This window comes from Bombina bombina, chromosome 10, assembly GCF_027579735.1.
Source record: "Bombina bombina isolate aBomBom1 chromosome 10, aBomBom1.pri, whole genome shotgun sequence".
NCBI classification, from domain to species: Eukaryota; Metazoa; Chordata; class Amphibia; order Anura; family Bombinatoridae; genus Bombina; species Bombina bombina.
In genome coordinates this window covers 212,714,056-212,735,531 of record NC_069508.1, presented here as the reverse complement: position 1 = coordinate 212,735,531, position 21,476 = coordinate 212,714,056, and the positions used below count along the sequence as shown (strand labels likewise).

The 21,476-nt window shown below is 41.7% G+C and overlaps 1 protein-coding gene and 1 long non-coding RNA gene across 3 annotated transcripts in view; both read right to left on the bottom strand.

The window, feature by feature from the left end:
• Positions 1-21,476, bottom strand: part of AK4 (adenylate kinase 4) — a 373,778-nt gene that overhangs the window by 238,519 nt on the left and 113,783 nt on the right. The window lies entirely within an intron of this gene.
• On the bottom strand, positions 1,035-2,425 carry LOC128641103 (uncharacterized). The gene is made up of 2 exons (XR_008399433.1): positions 2,251-2,425; positions 1,035-1,099 (listed from the first exon to the last, which is right to left on the bottom strand). It is a non-coding gene; the product is annotated as an uncharacterized LOC128641103 (long non-coding RNA).

Genomic DNA, 21,476 nt, shown 5'->3' with positions numbered 1-21,476 from the left:
TATACCTGCAGCACCGCTCAATAATAACAACGTGTCCCTGTTTATTTACATATACCTGCAGCATCGCTCAATAATAACAACGTGTCCCTGTTTATTTACATATACCTGCAGCATCGCTCAATAATAACAACGTGTCCCTGTTTATTTACATATACCTGCAGCACCGCTCAATAATAACAACGTGTCCCTGTTTATTTACATATACCTGCAGCACCGCTCAATAATAACAACGTGTCCCTGTTTATTTACATATACCTGCAGCACCGCTCAATAATAACAACGTGTCCCTGTTTATTTACATATACCTGCAGCACCACTCAATAATAACAACGTGTCCCTGTTTATTTACATATACCTGCAGCATCGCTCAATAATAACAACGTGTCCCTGTTTATTTACATATACCTGCAGCATCGCTCAATAATAACAACGTGTCCCTGTTTATTTACATATACCTGCAGCATCGCTCAATAATAACGTGTCCCTGTTTATTTACATATACCTGCAGCATCGCTCAATAATAACAACGTGTCCCTGTTTATTTACATATACCTGCAGCATCGCTCAATAATAACAACGTGTCCCTGTTTATTTACATATACCTGCAGCATCGCTCAATAATAACAACGTGTCCCTGTTTATTTGCATATACCTGCAGCATCGCTCAATAATAACAACGTGTCCCTGTTTATTTACATATACCTGCAGCACCGCTCAATAATAACAACATGTCCCTGTTTATTTACATATACCTGCAGCACCGCTCAATAAAAACAGCGTGTCCCTGTTTATTTACATATACCTGCAGCACCGCTCAATAATAACAACGTGTCCCTGTTTATTTACATATACCTGCAGCATCGCTCAATAATAACAACGTGTCCCTGTTTATTTACATATACCTGCAGCACCGCTCAATAATAACAACGTGTCCCTGTTTATTTACATATACCTGCAGCACCGCTCAATAATAACAACGTGTCCCTGTTTATTTACATATACCTGCAGCACCGCTCAATAATAACGTGTCCCTGTTTATTTACATATACCTGCACCATCGCTCAATAATAACAACGTGTCCCTGTTTATTTACATATACCTGCAGCATCGCTCAATAATAACAACGTGTCCCTGTTTATTTACATATACCTGCAGCACCGCTCAATAATAACAACGTGTCCCTGTTTATTTACATATACCTGCAGCACCGCTCAATAATAACAACGTGTCCCTGTTTATTTACATATACCTGCAGCACCGCTCAATAATAACAACGTGTCCCTGTTTATTTACATATACCTGCAGCACCGCTCAATAATAACAACATGTCCCTGTTTATTTACATATACCTGCAGCAACGCTCAATAATAACAACGTTGTCCCTGTTTATTTACATATACCTGCAGCATCGCTCAATAATAACAACGTGTCCCTGTTTATTTACATATACCTGCAGCAACGCTCAATAATAACAACGTGTCCCTGTTTATTTACATATACCTGCAGCAACGCTCAATAATAACAACGTGTCCCTGTTTATTTACATATACCTGCAGCAACGCTCAATAATAACAACGTGTCCCTGTTTATTTACATATACCTGCAGCATCGCTCAATAATAACAACGTGTCCCTGTTTATTTACATATACCTGCAGCATCGCTCAATAATAACAACGTGTCCCTGTTTATTTACATATACCTGCAGCACCGCTCAATAATAACAACGTGTCCCTGTTTATTTACATATACCTGCAGCATCGCTCAATAATAACAACGTGTCCCTGTTTATTTACATATACCTGCAGCATCGCTCAATAATAACAACGTGTCCCTGTTTATTTACATATACCTGCAGCATCGCTCAATAATAACAACGTGTCCCTGTTTATTTACATATACCTGCAGCATCGCTCAATAATAACAACGTGTCCCTGTTTATTTACATATACCTGCAGCATCGCTCAATAATAACAACGTGTCCCTGTTTATTTACATATACCTGCAGCATCGCTCAATAATAACAACGTGTCCCTGTTTATTTACATATACCTGCAGCATCGCTCAATAATAACAGCGTGTCCCTGTTTATTTACATATACCTGCAGCATCGCTCAATAATAACAACGTGTCCCTGTTTATTTACATATACCTGCAGCACCGCTCAATAATAACAACGTGTCCCTGTTTATTTACATATACCTGCAGCACCGCTCAATAATAACAACGTGTCCCTGTTTATTTACATATACCTGCAGCACCGCTCAATAATAACGTGTCCCTGTTTATTTACATATACCTGCACCATCGCTCAATAATAACAACGTGTCCCTGTTTATTTACATATACCTGCAGCACCGCTCAATAATAACAACGTGTCCCTGTTTATTTACATATACCTGCAGCACCGCTCAATAATAACAACGTGTCCCTGTTTATTTACATATACCTGCAGCACCGCTCAATAATAACAACGTGTCCCTGTTTATTTACATATACCTGCAGCACCGCTCAATAATAACAACGTGTCCCTGTTTATTTACATATACCTGCAGCACCGCTCAATAATAACAACGTGTCCCTGTTTATTTACATATACCTGCAGCACCGCTCAATAATAACAACGTGTCCCTGTTTATTTACATATACCTGCAGCACCGCTCAATAATAACAACGTGTCCCTGTTTATTTACATATACCTGCAGCATCGCTCAATAATAACAACGTGTCCCTGTTTATTTACATATACCTGCAGCATCGCTCAATAATAACAACGTGTCCCTGTTTATTTACATATACCTGCAGCACCGCTCAATAATAACAACGTGTCCCTGTTTATTTACATATACCTGCAGCACCGCTCAATAATAATGTCCCTGTTTATTTACATATACCTGCAGCATCGCTCAATAATAACAACGTGTCCCTGTTTATTTACATATATCTGCAGCATCGCTCAATAATAACAACGTGTCCCTGTTTATTTACATATACCTGCAGCACCGCTCAATAATAACAACGTGTCCCTGTTTATTTACATATACCTGCAGCATCGCTCAATAATAACAACGTGTCCCTGTTTATTTACATATACCTGCAGCATCGCTCAATAATAACAACGTGTCCCTGTTTTTTTACATATACCTGCAGCATCGCTCAATAATAACAACGTGTCCCTGTTTATTTACATATACCTGCAGCATCGCTCAATAATAACAACGTGTCCCTGTTTATTTACATATACCTGCAGCATCGCTCAATAATAACAACGTGTCCCTGTTTATTTACATATACCTGCAGCACCGCTCAATAATAACAACGTGTCCCTGTTTATTTACATATACCTGCAGCATCGCTCAATAATAACAACGTGTCCCTGTTTATTTACATATACCTGCAGCACCGCTCAATAATAACAACGTGTCCCTGTTTATTTACATATACCTGCAGCACCGCTCAATAATAACAACGTGTCCCTGTTTATTTACATATACCTGCACCATCGCTCAATAATAAAAACGTGTCCCTGTTTATTTACATATACCTGCAGCATCGCTCAATAATAACAACGTGTCCCTGTTTATTTACATATACCTGCAGCATCGCTCAATAATAACAGCGTGTCCCTGTTTATTTACATATACCTGCAGCATCGCTCAATAATAACAACGTGTCCCTGTTTATTTACATATACCTGTAGCACCGCTCAATAATAACAACGTGTCCCTGTTTATTTACATATACCTGCAGCACCGCTCAATAATAACAACGTGTCCCTGTTTATTTACATATACCTGCAGCACCGCTCAATAATAACAACGTGTCCCTGTTTATTTACATATACCTGCAGCATCGCTCAATAATAACAACGTGTCCCTGTTTATTTACATATACCTGCAGCATCGCTCAATAATAACAACGTGTCCCTGTTTATTTACATATACCTGCAGCATCGCTCAATAATAACAACGTGTCCCTGTTTATTTACATATACCTGCAGCATCGCTCAATAATAACAACGTGTCCCTGTTTATTTACATATACCTGCAGCACCGCTCAATAATAACAACGTGTCCCTGTTTATTTACATATACCTGCAGCATCGCTCAATAATAACAACGTGTCCCTGTTTATTTACATATACCTGCAGCATCGCTCAATAATAACAATGTGTCCCGGTTTATTTACATATACCTGCAGCATCGCTCAATAATAACGTGTCCTACAGTTCACTATTCATGATTTAGATAGTTTTGTTTACAATGTTCGCAAACACTACTGTACAAAAAACATTGGCTAATTACGTGATCTATAAAAACAGACGGCTAGATTTAGAGTTTGGCGTTAGCCGTCAAAACCAGCGTTAGAGGCTCCTAATGCTGGTTTTGGGCTACCGCCGGTATTTAGAGTCAGTCAGGAAAGGGTCTAACGCTCACTTTGCAGCTGCAACTTTTCCATACCGCAGATCCCCTACGCCATTTGCGTATCCTATCTTTTCAATGGGATCTTTCTAACGCCGGTATTTAGAGTCGTGGCTGAAGTGAGCGTTAGAAATCTAACGACAAAACTCCAGCCGCAGAAAAAAGTCAGTAGTTAAGAGCTTTCTGGGCTAACGCCGGTTTATAAAGCTCTTAACTACTGTGCTCTAAATACACTAACACCCATAAACTACCTATGTACCCCTAAACCGAGGCCCCCCCACATCGCCGCCACTCTATTAAAAAATTCTAACCCCTAATCTGCCGACCGCACACCGCCGCCACCTACGTTATCCCTATGTACCCCTAATCTGCTGCCCCTAACACCGCCGACCCCTATATTATATTTATTAACCCCTAATCTGCCGCCCCCAACGTCGCCTCCACCTACCTACAATTATTAACCCCTAATCTGCCGACCGGACCTCACCGCCACTATAATAAATGTATTAACCCCTAATCCGCCTCACTCCCGCCTCAATAACCCTATAATAAATAGTATTAACCCCTAATCTGCCCTCCCTAACATCGCCGACACCTAACTTCAAGTATTAACCCCTAATCTGACAACCGGACCTCACCGCTACTCTAATAAATTTTTTAACCCCTAAAGCTAATTCTAACCCTAACCCTAACACCCCCCCTAAATTAAATATAATTTAAATCTAACAAAATAAATTAACTCTTATTAAATAAAATATTCCTATTTAAAGCTAAATACTTACCTGTAAAATAAACCCTAATATAGCTACAATATAAATTATAATTATATTGTAGCTATTTTAGGATTAATATTTATTTTACAGGCAACTTTGTAATTATTTTAACCAGGTACAATAGCTATTAAATAGTTCATAACTATTTAATAGCTACCTAGTTAAAATAATTACAAAATTACCTGTAAAATAAATCCTAACCTAAGTTACAATTAAACCTAACACTACACTATCAATAAATTAATTAAATAAAATACCTACAATTATCTACAATTAAACCTAACACTACACTATCAATAAATTAATTAAATACAATACCTACAAATAAATACAATTAAATAAACTAACTAAAGTACCCTATTCTAAAATTAAAATAGAAAAGCTCTTTTACCTTACCAGCCCTTAAAAGGGCCCTTTGCGGGGCATGCCCCAAAGAATTCAGCTCTTTTGCCTGTAAAAAAAAACATACAATACCCCCCCCAACATTACAACCCACCACCCACATACCCCTAATCTAACCCAAACCCCCCTTAAATAAACCTAACACTAAGCCCCTGAAGATCTCCCTACCTTGCCTTCACCACACCGGGTCCCGATCGGTCCAGAAAAGCCTCTGAAGTCTTCATCCAAGCCCAAGCGGGGGCTGAACTGTGACGTCCATCCTCCGGCTGAAGTCTTGATCCAAGCGGCGGCTAAAGAATTCCATCTTCGGGCAGAAGTCTTCATCCTATCCGGGCAGAAGAGTAGATCCGGACCGGCAAACATCTTCATCCAAGCCGCATCTTCTATGTTCTTCCATCCGATGACGAGCAGCTCCATCTTGAAGACCTCCGGCGCGGATCCATCCTCTTCTTCCGACGACTAGACGACGAATGAAGGTTCCTTTAAGGGACGTCATCCAAGATGGCGTCCCTCGAATTCCGATTGGCTGATAGGATTCTATCAGCCAATCGGAATTAAGGTAGGAAAATTCTGATTGGCTGATGGAATCAGCCAATCAGATTCAAGTTCAATCCGATTGGCTGATCCAATCAGCCAATCAGATTGAGCTCGCATTCTATTGGCTTTTCCGATCAGCCAATAGAATGCGAGCTCAATCTGATTGGCTGATCGGATCAGCCAATCGGATTGAACTTGAATCTGATTGGCTGATTCCATCAGTCAATCAGAATTTTCCTACCTTAATTCCGATTGGCTGATAGAATCCTATCAGCCAATCGGAATTCGAGGGACGCCATCTTGGATGACGTCCCTTAAAGGAACCTTCATTCGTCGTCTAGTCGTTGGAAGAAGAGGATGGATCCGCGCCTGAGGTCTTCAAGATGGAGCCGCTCGTCATCGGATGGAAGAACATAGAAGATGCGGCTTGGATGAAGATGTTTGCCAGTCCGGATCTACTCTTCTGCCCGGATAGGATGAAGACTTCTGCCCGAAGATGGAATTCTTTAGCCGCCGCTTGGATCAAGACTTCAGCCGGAGGATGGACGTCACTCTTCAGCCCCCGCTTGGGCTTGGATGAAGACTTCGGAGGCTCTTCTGGACCGATCGGGACCCGGTATGGAGAAGACAAGGTAGGGAGATCTTCAGGGGCTTAGTGTTAGGTTTATTTAAGGGGGGTTTGGGTTAGATTAGGGGTATGTGGGTGGTGGGTTGTAATGTTGGGGGGGTATTGTATGTTGTTTTTTTACAGGCAAAAGAGCTGAATTCTTTGGGGCATGCCCCGCAAAGGGCCCATTTAAGGGCTGGTAAGGTAAAAGAGCTTTTCTATTTTAATTTTAGAATAGGGTAGGGCATTTTTTTATTTTGGGGGGCTTTGTTATTTTATTAGGGGTCTTAGAGTAGGTGTAATTAGTTTAAAATTGTTGTAATATTTTTCTAATGTTTGTAAATATTTTTTTATTTTTTGTAACTTAGTTCTTTTTTATTTTTTGTACTTTAGTTGGTAGTTTATTTAATTGTATTTATTTGTAGGTATTTGTATGTAATTAATGTATTGATAGTGTAGTGTTAGGTTTAATTGTAGATAATTGTAGGTATTTTATTTAATTAATTTATTGATAGTGTAGTGTTAGGTTTAATTGTAACTTGCCTGTAAAATAAATATTAATCCTAAAATAGCTACAATATAATTATAATTTATATTGTAGCTATATTAGGATTTATTTTACAGGTAAGTATTTAGCTTTAAATAGGAATAATTTATTTAATAAGAGTTCATTTATTTCGTTGCATTTAAATTATATTTAATTTAGGGGGGTGTTAGGGTTAGACTTAGCTTTAGGGGTTAAAAAATTTATTAGAGTAGCGGTGAGGTCCGGTCGGCAGATTAGGGGTTAATACTTGAAGTTAGGTGTCGGCGATGTTAGGGAGGGCAGATTAGGGGTTAATACTATTTATTATAGGGTTAGTGAGGCGGATTAGGGGTTAATACATTTATTATAGTAGCGGTGAGGTCCGGTCGGCAGATTAGGGGTTAATAATTGTAGGTAGGTGCAGGCGACGTTGTGGGGGGCAGATTAGGGGTTAATAAATATAATATAGGGGTCGGCGGTGTTAGGGGCAGCAGATTAGGGGTACATAGGTATAATGTAGGTTGCAGCGGTGTACGGAGCGGCAGATTAGGGGTTAATAATAAAATGCAGGGGTCAGCGATAGCGGGGGCGGCTGATTAGGGGTTAATAAGTGTAATGTTAGAGGTGTTTAGACTCGGGGTACATGTTAGGGTGTTAGGTGTAGACGTAGGAAGTGTTTCCCCATAGGAAACAATGGGGCCGCGTTAGGAGCTGAACGCTGCTTTTTTGCAGGTGTTAGGTTTTTTTCCAGCTCAAGCTGCCCCATTGTTTTCTATGGAATCGTGCACGAGCACGTTTTTGAAGCTGGCCGCGTCTTTAAGCACCGCTGGTATTGAGAGTTGCAGTGGCGGTAAATTATGCTCTACGCTCCCTTTTTGGAGCCTAATGCAGCCCTTCTGTGAACTCTAAATACCAGCTGTATTTAAAAGGTGCGGGGGAAAAAAAGCCAGCGTTAGCTACACGGGTCGTGTCTGAATAGGAAGAAGCTCTCCCTACTATGTCTATGCAGTGAGAATGTATCCTTATCAGATCTTTTAGGCGTCTCTATACACCAAGAAGCTCTCCTTCCTATGTCTATGCAGTGAGAATGAATCCTTATCAAATCTGTTAGGCGTCTCCTCAGACCAAGAAGCTCTCCTTACTATGTCTATGCAGTGATAATGTATTCTTATCAAATCTGTAAGGTGTCTGAAGAGGAAGAAGTTCTCCTTACTATGTATATGCAGTGTCAATGTATCCTTATAAAATCTGTAAGGCGTCTCTGCAGAGCAAGAAGCTCTCCTTAATATGTCTATGCAGTGAGAATGTAACCTTATCAAATCTGTAAGTAGTCTTTGCAGAGAAAACATAATTTATGCTTACCTGATAAATTCCTTTCTCCTGTAGTGTAGTCAGTCCACGGGTCATCATTACTTATGGGATATTAACTCCTCCCCAACAGGAAGTGCAAGAGGATCACCCAAGCAGAGCTGCTATATAGCTCCTCCCCTCTACGTCACACCCAGTCATTCGACCGAGAACCAAACGAGAAAGGAGAAACTATAGGGTGCAGTGGTGACTGGAGTATAATTTAAAAATTTAGACCTGCCTTAAAAAACAGGGCGGGCCGTGGACTGACTACACTACAGGAGAAAGGAATTTATCAGGTAAGCATAAATTATGTTTTCTCCTGTTAAGTGTAGTCAGTCCACGGGTCATCATTACTTATGGGATACCAATACCAAAGCTAAGTACACGGATGACGGGAGGGACAGGCAGGATCTCTATACTGAAGGAACCACTGCCTGAAGAACCTTTCTCCAAAAAACAGCCTCCGAAGAAGCAAAAGTGTCAAATTTGTAAAATTTGGAAAAAGTATGAAGAGAAGACCAAGTTGCAGCCTTGCAAATCTGTTCAACAGAGGCCTCGTTCTTAAAGGCCCAAGTGGAAGCCACAGCTCTAGTAGAATGAGCTGTAATCCTTTCAGGAGGTTGCTGTCCAGCAGTCTCATAGGCTAAGCGTATTATGCTACGAAGCCAAAAGGATAGAGAGGTAGCAGATGCTTTTTGACCTCTCCTCTGTCCAGAATAAACGACAAACAGGGAAGAAGTTTGGCGAAAATCTTTAGTTGCCTGTAAATAAAATTTCAGGGCACGGACTACATCTAGATTGTGCAGAAGTCGTTCCTTCTTTGAAGAAGGGTTAGGACACAATGATGGAACAACAATCTCTTGATTGATATTCTTGTTAGTGACTACCTTAGGTAAGAACCCAGGTTTAGTACGCAGAACTACCTTATCTGAATGAAAAATCAGATACGGAGAATCACAATGTAAGGCTGATAACTCAGAGACTCTACGAGCCGAGGAAATAGCCATTAAAAACAGAACTTTCCAAGATAACAGCTTGATATCAATGGAATGAAGGGGTTCAAACGGAACACCCTGTAAAACATTAAGAACTAAGTTTAAGCTCCACGGTGGAGCTACAGTCTTAAACACAGGCTTAATTCTAGCCAAAGCCTGACAAAAAGCCTGAACGTCTGGAACTTCTGACAGACGTTTGTGTAGAAGGATGGACAGAGCTGAGATCTGTCCCTTTAAAGAACTTGCAGATAACCCCTTTTCTAAACCTTCTTGTAGAAAAGACAATATCCTAGGAATCCTAACCTTACTCCATGAGTAACCCTTGGATTCGCACCAGTGTAAGTATTTACGCCATATCTTATGGTAAATCTTCCTGGTAACAGGTTTCCTAGCCTGTATTAAGGTATCAATTACTGGCTCCGAAAATCCACGCTTTGATAAAATTAAGCGTTCAATTTCCATGCAGTCAGCTTCAGAGAAATTAGATTTTGATGTTTGAAAGGACCCTGAATTAGAAGTTCCTGTCTCAGAGGCAGAGACCAAGGTGGACAGGATGACATGTCCACTAGATCTGCATACCAGGTCCTGCGTGGCCACGCAGGCGCTATTAGAATCACTGATGCTTTCTCCTGTTTGATCCTGGCAATCAAACGAGGAAGCATCGGGAAGGGTGGAAACACATAAGCCATCCTGAAGGTCCAAGGTGCTGTCAAGGCATCTATCAGGACCGCTCCCGGGTCCCTGGACCTGGACCCGTAACGAGGAAGCTTGGCGTTCTGGCGAGACGCCATGAGATCCATATCTGGTTTGCCCCAACGTCGAAGTATTTGGGCAAAGACCTCCGGATGAAGTTCCCACTCCCCCGGATGAAAAGTCTGGCGACTTAGGAAATCCGCCTCCCAGTTCTCCACTCCTGGGATGTGGATCGCTGACAGGTGGCAAGAGTGAGACTCTGCCCAGCGAATTATCTTTGATACTTCCATCATCGCTAAGGAACTCCTTGTCCCCCCCTGATGGTTGATGTAAGCCACAGTTGTGATGTTGTCCGACTGAAACCTGATGAACCTCAGAGTTGCTAACTGAGGCCAAGCCAGAAGGGCATTGAGAACTGCTCTCAATTCCAGAATGTTTATTGGAAGGAGACTCTCCTCTTGAGTCCATGATCCCTGAGCCTTCAGGGAATTCCAGACAGCGCCCCAACCTAGTAGGCTGGTGTCTGCAGTTACAATTGTCCAGTCTGGCCTGCTGAAGGGCATCCCCCTGGACAGATGTGGCCGAGAAAGCCACCATAGAAGAGAATCTCTGGTCTCTTGATCCAGATTCGGTGTAGGGGACAAATCTGAGTAATCCCCATTCCACTGACTTAGCATGCACAATTGCAGCGGTCTGAGGTGCAGGCGTGCAAAAGGAACTATGTCCATTGCCGCTACCATTAAGCCGATTACCTCCATGCATTGAGCCACTGACGGGTGTTGAATGGAATGAAGGGCACGGCAAGCATTTAGAAGCTTTGTTAACCTGTCCTCTGTCAGGTAAATTTTCATTTCTACAGAATCTATAAGAGTCCCCAAGAAGGGAACTCTTGTGAGTGGTAAGAGAGAACTCTTCTCCTCGTTTACTTTCCACCCATGCGACCTTAGAAATGCCAGTACTAACTCTGTATGAGACTTGGCAGTTTGAAAGCTTGACGCTTGTATCAGAATGTCGTCTAGGTACGGAGCTACCGAAATTCCTCGCGGTCTTAGTACCGCCAGAAGAGAGCCCAGAACCTTTGTAAAGATTCTTGGAGCCGTAGCCAACCCGAAGGGAAGAGCTACAAACTGGTAATGCCTGTCTAGGAAAGCAAACCTTAGATACCGGTAATGCTCTCTGTGAATCGGTATATGAAGGTAAGCATCCTTTAAATCCACTGTGGTCATGTACTGACCTCTTTGGATCATGGGTAAGATTGTCCGAATAGTTTCCATCTTGAATGATGGAACTCTTAGGAATTTGTTTAGGATCTTTAAATCTAATATTGGTCTGAAGGTTCCCTCTTTTTTGGGAACCACAAACAGATTTGAGTAAAACCCTTGTCCGTGTTCCGACCGCGGAACTGGGTGGATCACTCCCATTAGTAAAAGGTCTTGTACACAGCGTAGAAACGCCTCTTTCTTTATCTGGTTTGTTGACAACCTTGAAAGGTGAAATCTCCCTTGTGGAGGAGAAGCTTTGAAGTCCAGAAGATATCCCTGAGATATGATCTCCAACGCCCAGGGATCCTGGACATCTCTTGCCCAAGCCTGGGCGAAGAGAGAGAGTCTGCCCCCCACTAGATCCGTTTCCGGATCGGGGGCCCTCCCTTCATGCTGTCTTAGGGGCAGCAGCAGGTTTTCTGGCCTGCTTGCCCTTGTTCCAGGCCTGGTTAGGTTTCCAGCCCTGTCTGTAGCGAGCAACAGCTCCTTCCTGTTTTGGAGCAGAGGAAGTTGAAGCTGCTCCTGCCTTGAAGTTACGAAAGGAACGAAAATTAGACTGTCTAGCCCTGGGTTTGGCTCTGTCTTGAGGCAGGGCGTGGCCTTTACCTCCCGTAATATCAGCGATAATTTCTTTCAAACCGGGCCCGAATAAAGTCTGCCCCTTGAAAGGTATGTTAAGTAATTTCGATTTAGAAGTTACATCAGCTGACCAGGATTTTAGCCACAGCGCTCTGCGTGCCTGAATGGCGAATCCGGAATTCTTAGCCGTAAGTTTAGTTAAATGTACTACGGCATCAGAAATAAATGAATTAGCTAGCTTAAGGGTTTTAAGCTTGTGTGAAATCTCATCTAATGTCGCTGAGTCAAGGGTCTCTTCCAGAGACTCAAACCAAAATGCTGCCGCAGCCGTGACAGGCGCAATGCATGCAAGGGGTTGTAATATAAAACCTTGTTGAACAAACATTTTCTTAAGGTAACCCTCTAACTTTTTATCCATTGGATCTGAAAAGGCACAGCTATCCTCCACCGGGATAGTGGTACGCTTAGCTAAAGTAGAAACTGCTCCCTCCACCTTAGGGACCGTTTGCCATAAGTCCCGTGTGGTGGCGTCTATTGGAAACATTTTTCTGAATATAGGAGGGGGTGAGAAAGGCACACCGGGTCTATCCCACTCCTTAGTAACAATTTCAGTAAGTCTCTTAGGTATAGGAAAAACGTCAGTACTCGTCGGTACCGCAAAATATTTATCCAACCTACACATTTTCTCTGGGATTGCAACTGTGTTACAATCATTCAGAGCCGCTAACACCTCCCCTAACAATACACGGAGGTTTTCCAGCTTAAACTTAAAATTTGAAATGTCTGAATCCAGTTTATTTGGATCAGATCCGTCACCCGCAGAATGAAGCTCTCCGCCCTCATGCTCTGCCAATTGTGACGCAGTATCAGACATGGCCCTAGCATTATCAGTATACTCTGTTCTCATCCCAGAGTGATCTCGTTTACCTCTAAGTTCTGGCAATTTAGACAAAACTTCAGTCATAACATTAGCCATGTCTTGTAGAGTGATTTGTAATGGCCGCCCTGATGTACTTGGCGTTACAATATCACGCACCTCCTGAGCGGGAGATGCAGGTACTGACACGTGAGGCAAGTTAGTCGGCATAACTTCCCCCTCGTTGTCTGGTGAATGTTGCTTAACATGTACAGATTGACTTTTATTTAAAGTAGCATCAATGCAATTAGTACATAAATTTCTATTGGGCTCCACCTTGGCTTTTGAACATATAGCACAAAGAGATTCCTCTGTGTCAGACATGTTTAAACAAACTAGCAATTAGACTAGCAAGCTTGGAAATACTTTTCAACTAAATTTACAAGCAATATGTAAAAACGTTACTGTGCCTTTAAGAAGCACACAAAAACTGTCACAGTTGAATAACAATGAACCGGATTAGTTATAGAAACCAAATTTAGCAAAGGATTGCACTCATTAGCAATGGATGATTAACCCTTAATATCAGAAAAAAACGTATAACAATTGAAAATATAAACGTTTTTATCACAGTCAAGCACAGTCTCACAGGTCTGCTGTGAGTGATTACCTCCCTCAAAACTAGTTTTGAAGACCCCTGAGCTCTGTGGAGACGTCCTGGATCATGCAGGGAGAAAAAGACAGACTGTGACTGAATTTCTGATGCGTAGTAAAAGCGCCAAAATAGGCCCCTCCCACTCACACTACCACAGTGAGGGAAGCTCAGTAAACTGTTTTAATTTAAAATAAACGACAGCCATGTGGAAAATAAAGCCCAAAACAATTTTCACCAAGTACCTCAGATAGTTAAACGATTTAACATGCCAGTAAACGTTTAAAATCTAATATATGAAATGTCATTAAAAAGCCTGCTGCTAGTCGCTCACACTGCAAGTTAGGCTAAAAATTATATGCATACAGTATTTTCCCAGTGAAGTGCCATTCCCCAGAAATACTTAAGTGTAAACATACATACATATCAGCCTGATACCAGTTGCTACTACTGCATTTAAGGCTGCACTTACATTATATCGGTATTAGCAGTATTTTCTCAGTCAATTCCATTCCTTAGAAAATAATATACTGCAACATACCTCTTTGCAGGTGAACCTGCCCGCTGTCCCCTGATCTGAAGTTACCTTACTCCTCAGAATGGCCGAGAACAGCAAACGGATCTTAGTTACGTCCGCTAAGATCATATACAAAAACTCAGGTAGATTCTTCTTCAAATTCTGCCTGAGAAGGAAACAACACACTCCGGTGCCGTTTAAAATAACAAACTCTTGATTGAAGATATAAAAAACTAAGTTTAATCACCACAGTCCTCTCACACATCCTATCTATTAGTTGGGTGCAAGAGAATGACTGGGTGTGACGTAGAGGGGAGGAGCTATATAGCAGCTCTGCTTGGGTGATCCTCTTGAACTTCCTGTTGGGGAGGAGTTAATATCCCATAAGTAATGATGACCCGTGGACTGACTACACTTAACAGGAGAAAGAAGCTCTCCTTAATATGTCTATGCAGTGAGAATGTAACCTTATCAAATCTGTAAGTAGTCTTTGTAGAGCAAGAAGCTCTCCTTACTATGTCTATGAAGTGAGAATGTAACCTTATCAAATCTGTAAGTAGTCTTTGCAGAGCAAGAAGCTCTCCTTACTATGTCTATGCAGTGAGAATGTATCCTTATCAAATCTGTAAGTAGTCTTTGCAGAGCAAGAAGCTCTCCTTACTATGTCTATGCAGTGAGAATGTATCCTTATCAAATCTGTAAGTAGTCTTTGCAGAGCAAGGAGCTCTATTTACTATTTCTATGCAGTGAGAATGTATCCTTATCAAATCTGTAAGTATTCTTTGCAGAGCAAGAAGCTCTCCTTACTATGTCTATGCAGTGAGAATGTATTCTTATCAAATCTGTAAGTAGTCTTTGCAGAGCAAAAAGCTCTCCTTACTATGTCTATGCAGTGAGAATGTATCCTTATCAAATCTGTAAGTAGTCTTTGCAGAGCAAGGAGCTCTATTTACTATGTCTATGCAGTGAGAATGTATCCTTATCAAATCTGTAAGTAGTCTTTGCAGAGCAAGAAGCTCTCCTTACTATGTCTATGCAGTGAGAATGTATTCTTATCAAATCTGTAAGTAGTCTTTGCAGAGCAAAAAGCTCTCCTTACTATGTCTATGCAGTGAGAATGTATCCTTATCAAATCTGTAAGTAGTCTTTGCAGAGCAAGAAGCTCTCCTTACTATGTCTATGCAGTGAGAATGTATCCTTATCAAATATGTAAGTAGTCTTTGCAGAGCAAGGAACATAATGCTTGTTAGTAAAAGAGGAACTGATCAAACAAATCAGAACATATAATGCAGCCAGAAGGCATCTAAAGAAGAAACTGATTTTTTTTAAAAGCTCTGTGATTTATATGTAAAGAATTTTCAGTTGGGTAGTAAGAAAAGCATTTACCATCCTTGTTTTTATACCCCAGACCAATTCTACAATTTTTGCATTAAAATAGAAAAGAAGAAACTCCTCCAACCTCTTAGAAAGGGCGTGGTATGTGCTGGCAAAAATACAGAGCATTGGCAAAGGGGATGGGTTCTTTACAAGATTTGGTGCAGTGCTGAAAGCTGTGTGCCAACAGAGGAGCGTGTAGAACAGAAACACAAGAGACATTCATCTTGATAGGTAGAATGAAGTAAAAGATAGGAAAGTGATTTTTTTAAAGGCTTAATGAGACAGGCTGATCTAATCACAAGCTGACTCTGCTCACTGCCCATCTAACCAGCAAATGGTTTCCTGGAATGGGTGGTGGGAGGTGACATCTTGTGCAATGTTACATATATAATTTACTACTACCCTAAATGCACTTATCCATACAGAACAATAAACTTGTCAAATTATCCAATTACTATTGACTGTGGATCTCTCCTTTATTAAAGGGACATATCCAGCTGCAATTAAAAAAAAAAAAAAAGAAGAACAATAGCCAATCAGCATCAGCAATTCTGAAGTAATGCTTTGCCTTTGCTGTGATCTTATGAGATTTCATAGAACTTACTTAAAGGGACATAATACTCATATGCTAAATCACTTGAAATTGATGCAGTATAACTGTAAAACACTGACAGGAAAAACAGAATTTATGCTTACCTGATAAATTACTTTCTCCAACGGTGTGTCCGGTCCACGGCGTCATCCTTACTTGTGGGATATTCTCTTCCCCAACAGGAAATGGCAAAGAGTCCCAGCAAAGCTGGTCACATGATCCCTCCTAGGCTCCGCCCACCCCAGTCATTCGACCGACGGACAGGAGGAAATATATATAGGAGAAACCATATGATACCGTGGTGACTGTAGTTAGAGAAAATAATTCATCAGACCTGATTAAAAAACCAGGGCGGGCCGTGGACCGGACACACCGTTGGAGAAAGTAATTTATCAGGTAAGCATAAATTCTGTTTTCTCCAACATTGGTGTGTCCGGTCCACGGCGTCATCCTTACTTGTGGGAACCAATACCAAAGCTTTAGGACACGGATGAAGGGAGGGAGCAAATCAGGTCACCTAAATGGAAGGCACCACGGCTTGCAAAACCTTTCTCCCAAAAATAGCCTCCGAAGAAGCAAAAGTATCAAATTTGTAAAATTTGGCAAAAGTGTGCAGTGAAGACCAAGTCGCTGCCTTACATATCTGGTCAACAGAAGCCTCGTTCTTGAAGGCCCATGTGGAAGCCACAGCCCTAGTGGAGTGAGCTGTGATTCTTTCAGGAGGCTGCCGTCCGGCAGTCTCATAAGCCAATCGGATAATGCTTTTAAGCCAAAAGGAAAGAGAGGTAGAAGTCGCTTTTTGACCTCTCCTTTTACCAGAATAAACAACAAACAAGGAAGATGTTTGTCTGAAATCCTTAGTAGCCTCTAAATAGAATTTTAGAGCACGGACTACGTCCAAATTGTGTAACAAACGTTCCTTCTTTGAAACTGGATTCGGACACAAAGAAGGTACAACTATCTCCTGGTTAATATTTTTGTTGGAAACAACTTTCGGAAGAAAATCAGGCTTAGTACGCAAAACCACCTTATCTGCATGGAACACCAGATAGGGCGGAGAACACTGCAGAGCAGATAACTCTGAAACTCTTCTAGCAGAAGAAATTGCAACCAAAAACAAAACTTTCCAAGATAGTAACTTAATATCTACGGAATGTAAGGGTTCAAACGGAACCCCTTGAAGAACTGAAAGAACTAGATTTAGACTCCAGGGAGGAGTCAAAGGTCTGTAAACAGGCTTGAACCTAACCAGAGCCTGAACAAATGCTTGAACATCTGGCACGGCTGCCAGTCTTTTGTGAAGTAAAACAGATAAAGCAGAGATCTGTCCCTTCAGAGAACTTGCAGATAATCCTTTCTCCAAACCTTCTTGTAGAAAGGATAGAATCTTAGGAATTTTTATCTTGTTCCATGGGAATCCTTTAGATTCACACCAACAGATATATTTTTTCCATATTTTATGGTAAATTTTTCTAGTTACAGGCTTTCTAGCCTGAATCAGAGTATCTATTACAGAATCTGAAAACCCACGCTTTGATAAAATCAAGCGTTCAATCTCCAAGCCGTCAGTTGGAGGGAAACCAGATTTGGATGTTCGAATGGACCCTGAACAAGAAGGTCCTGTCTCAAAGGTAGCTTCCATGGTGGAGCCGATGACATATTCACCAGGTCTGCATACCAAGTCCTGCGTGGCCACGCAGGAGCTATCAAGATCACAGAGGCCCTCTCCTGATTGATCCTGGCTACCAGCCTGGGGATGAGAGGAAACGGTGGGAATACATAAGCTAGGTTGAAGGTCCAAGGTGCTACTAGTGCATCTACTAGAGTCGCCTTGGGATCCCTGGATCTGGACCCGTAGCAAGGAACCTTGAAGTTCTGACGAGACGCCATCAGATCCATGTCTGGAATGCCCCATAATTGAGTTATTTGGGCAAAGATTTCCGGATGGAGTTCCCACTCCCCCGGATGGAATGTCTGACGACTCAGAAAATCCGCTTCCCAATTTTCCACTCCTGGGATGTGGATCGCAGACAAGTGGCAGGAGTGATCCTCCGCCCATTGAATTATCTTGGTCACTTCTTTCATCGCCAGGGAACTCCTTGTTCCCCCCTGATGATTGATATATGCAACGGTCGTCATGTTGTCTGACTGAAACCTTATGAATTTGGCCTTTGCTAGTTGAGGCCAAGCTCTGAGAGCATTGAATATCGCTCTCAGTTCCAGAATGTTTATCTATATAAGATACTCTTCACGAGACCATAGACCCTGAGCTTTCAGGGATTCCCAGACCGCGCCCCAGCCCACTAGGCTGGCGTCGGTCGTGACAATGACCCACTCTGGTCTGCGGAAGCTCATTCCCTGTGACAGATTGTCCAGGGTCAGCCACCAACGGAGTGAATCTCTGGTCTTTTGATCTACTTGAATCGTCGGAGACAAGTCTGTATAATCCCCATTCCACTGTCTGAGCATGCACAGTTGTAATGGTCTTAGATGAATTCGTGCAAAAGGAACTATGTCCATTGTTGCAACCATCAATCCTATTACTTCGATGCACTGCGCTATGGAAGGACGAGGAACAGAATGAAGTACTTGACAAGAGCTTAGAAGTTTTGATTTTCTGACCTGTCAGAAAAATCCTCATTTCTAAGGAATCTATTATTGTTCCCAAGAAGGGAACTCTTGTTGACGGGGACAGAGAACTATTTTCTTTGTTCACCTTCCATCCGTGAGATCTGAGAAAGGCTAGGACGATGTCCGTATGAGCCTTTGCTTTTGACAGGGACGACGCTTGAATCAGGATGTCGTCCAAGTAAGGTACTACTGCAATGCCCCTTGGTCTTAGAACCGCTAGAAGGGACCCTAGTACCTTTGTGAAAATCCTTGGAGCAGTGGCTAATCCGAATGGAAGTGCCACAAACTGGTAATGCTTGTCCAGAAAAGCGAACCTTAGGAACTGATGATGTTCCTTGTGGATAGGAATATGTAGGTACGCATCCTTTAAATCCACGGTAGTCATAAATTGATTTTCCTGGATAGTAGGTAGGATCGTTCGAATAGTTTCCATTTTGAACGATGGTACCCTGAGAAATTTGTTTAGGATCTTTAGATCCAAAATAGGTCTGAATGTTCCCTCTTTTTTGGGAACTATGAACAGATTGGAATAAAATCCCATTCCTTGTTCTCTTATTGGAACTGGATGTATCACTCCCATCTTTAACAGGTCTTCTACACAATGTAAGAATGCCTGTCTCTTTATTTGGTTTGAAGATAATTGAGACCTGTGGAACCTTCCCCTTGGGGGTAGTTCCTTGAATTCCAGGAGATAACCTTGAGAAACTATTTCTAGCGCCCAAGGATCCTGAACATCTCTTGCCCAAGCCTGAGCAAAGAGAGAAAGTCTGCCCCCCACTAGATCCGGTCCCGGATCGGGGGCTATCCCTTCATGCTGTTTTGGTAGCAGTGGTAGGCTTCTTGGCCTGCTTACCCTTGTTCCAGCCTTGCATTGGTTTCCAGGCTGGTTTGGGTTGTGAAGTATTACCCTCTTGCTTAGAGGATACAGAATTAGAGGCTGGTCCGTTTCTGCGAAATGGACGAAAATTAGGCTTATTTTTAGCCTTAAAAGACCTATCCTGTGGGAGGGCGTGGCCCTTTCCCCCAGTGATGTCTGAAATAATCTCTTTCAAATCAGGTCCAAATAATGTTTTACCTTTGAAAGGAATGTTAAGCAATTTTGTCTTGGAAGACACATCCGCTGACCAAGACTTTAGCCAAAGCTACCTGCGCGCCACGATAGCAAACCCTGAATTTTTCGCCGCTAATCTAGCTAATTGCAAAGCGGCATCTAAAACAAAAGAGTTAGCCAATTTAAGTGCTTGAACTCTGTCCATAACCTCCTCATATGAAGATTCTTTACTGAGCGACTTTTCTAGTTCTTCGAACCAGAAACACGCTGCCGTAGTGACAGGAACAATGCATGAAATTGGTTGTAGAAGGTAACCTTGCTGTACAAAAATCTTTTTAAGCAAACCCTCTAATTTCTTATCCATAGGATCTTTGAAAGCACAACTATCTTCGATAGGAATAGTAGTGCATTTGTTTAGAGTAGAAACCGCCCCCTCAACCTTGGGGACTGTCTGCCAGAAGTCCTTTCTGGGGTCGACTATAGGAAATAATTTCTTAAATATAGGGGGGGAAACAAAAGGTATGCCGGGCCTTTCCCACTCTTTATTTACTATGTCCGCCACCCGCTTGGGTATAGGAAAAGCGTCGGGGGGCACCGGAACCTCTAGGAACTTGTCCATCTTACATAATTTCTCTGGAATGACCAAATTGTCACAATCATCCAGAGTAGATAACACCTCCTTAAGCAGTGCGCGGAGATGTTCTAATTTAAATTTAAATGTCACAACATCAGGTTCAGCTTGATGAGAAATTTTTCCTGAATCTGAGATTTCTCCATCAGACAAAACCTCCCTCATGGCCCCTTGAGATTGGTGTGAGGGTATGTCAGAACAGTTATCATCAGCGTCCTCTTGCTCTTCAGTGTTTAAAACAGAGCAATCGCGCTTTCTCTGATAAGTAGGCATTTTGGATAAAAGATTTGCTATGGAGTTATCCATTACAGCCGTTAATTGTTGCATGGTAATAAGTATTGGCGCACTATATGTACTAGGGGCCTCCTGTGTGGGCATAACTGGTGTAGACACAGTAGGGGATGATGTAGTATCATGTTTACTCCCCTCATTTGAGGAATCATCTTGGGCAAAATCATTATCTGTGGCATTACTGTCCTTACTTTGTTTGGACACTATGGCACAATTATCACATAAATTTAAATGGGGAGACACATTGGCTTTCATACATATAGAACATAGCTTATCTGATGGTACAGACATGTTAAACAGGCTTAAACTTGTCAACAAAGCACAAAAAACGTTTTAAAATAAAACCGCTACTGTCACTTTAAATTTCAAACTGAAAACACTTTATTACTGAATATGTGAAAAAGTATGAAGGAATTGTTCAAAATTCACCAAAATTTCACCACAGTGTCTTAAAGCATTAAAAGTATTGCACACCAAATTTCAGAGCTTTAACCCTTAAATTAACGGAACCGGAGCCGTTTTTAAATTTAACCCCTATACAGTCCCAGCTATATGCTTTGCTGAGAGGCCCCCAGACTAAAAAAGGTGTCCAACACAGTGCCTGCCGTTTTGTTCCCCAAGATTATAATGCCAATTATAAGCTACAATCTGCATAATATGCCCCAATAAAGCAATTGTTTTAGCCCATAAAAATGTCTACCAGTTTTTAAGCCCTTTTTTAAGCCCTTTATTCTT